This window comes from Wolffia australiana, chromosome 13 (genome assembly GCF_029677425.1).
Source record: "Wolffia australiana isolate 7733 chromosome 13, ASM2967742v1".
NCBI lineage: Eukaryota > Viridiplantae > Streptophyta > Magnoliopsida > Alismatales > Araceae > Wolffia > Wolffia australiana.
In genome coordinates, this window is record NC_135847.1 from 9,390,622 (window position 1) to 9,391,819 (window position 1,198).

Consider the following 1,198-nt stretch of genomic DNA (forward strand, 5'->3'; position numbering starts at 1 on the left):
GTTGGTGTTGGGGATTGTTCGCCTTGGATTGGAACTGTTGTTGGGGTGGTCGGTTGTTGTTGTTCCATCCCTGTCCTCCTAAGTTTCCTCTAGTTCCCATTGGACATTGCTCCTTCTTGCCTGCCTATAGCATTCACTTCTGATATCATAGGGCATTCTTCTCCGTGGCTATCACTTGAGCACATTTCACATCGATTTATTTGGTTGGGTGCTCTTCCGCTATTCTGACCTTGCCATAGTGAGATTATTTTTCATGCATCTTTTCCATGGCTTTTCCCATCATTACACCTATCTGTTTTTCAATTCTATCCATAGTAATCTGGGGTTCAACCCCTCTAACATCCAACAGTCCACCTTTCCGAGGGGTAACCCTAACATGATCGGAGGCATCTTGGTGATAGGCTAAATTATCGAACATTTTTTGTAGTAGTGCCATAGCTTCATCTTCATACATGTCAGCTATTGCTCCTCCACTCGAGATATCAACTCTGCCTTTCTCCACATCATTTAAGCCTTCATAGAAAATTTGCACTAACTCCCATTTTTGAATGCCATGGTGGGGGCACTTCCTAATGAGCCCCATCAATCTCTCCCATGCTTCGCTAAATGTATCATTTCCCTGCTGAAAATTTCTAATTTCTCTTCTGAAAGAATTTGTCCTAGCCACTGTATAATATCTTTTTAAGAAGCTCTTCTCCATATCATTCCATGATTCAAAATTTGTTCCCAATGTTCTAAACCAATCCTTGGCTCTATCCTTAAGGGCATGAGGGAATAGTTTCATTCTCACAACTTCCTTTGAAATTCTGGGGTAAGTGCAACTATCACATGCTTCGTAAAATTTTTCTAAGAAGTCATAGGGCTCTTCGTTTGCCTTCCCCAAAAAGGACGGTAATAGCTGAAATTGGTGTGGATCGATTCTAAACATCACATCTTCTCCAATCGGGCAGATATCCTGGTTAAGATGGGGTTTCTGCTGGTGTGGAATACTCTCTAATCCTCCTCCGTCCATCGTTAACTACCTCAGGGTTTCCTGTTCCATTACCTATTGGGTCCATTGGTACGGGTCTAATCAATATCTCCTCTACAAATGTGGGTTCGGTGAAAGACGACTCGGGTGTGGTGGAATCTACTACAGGGGGATTTCTGTCACTGCTCCCTGATTCAAATCCAGACCGAAGCTTCATACAAAACCACT

General features: G+C 42.8%; 1 non-coding gene across 1 annotated transcript; it reads left to right on the top strand.

Moving 5' to 3' along the window:
• Positions 1 to 548: 548 nt before the first annotated feature.
• LOC144711541 (small nucleolar RNA R71) lies at positions 549 to 654 on the top strand. The gene has a single exon (XR_013583594.1). It is a non-coding gene; the product is annotated as a small nucleolar RNA R71 (small nucleolar RNA).
• Positions 655 to 1,198: the final 544 nt, after the last annotated feature.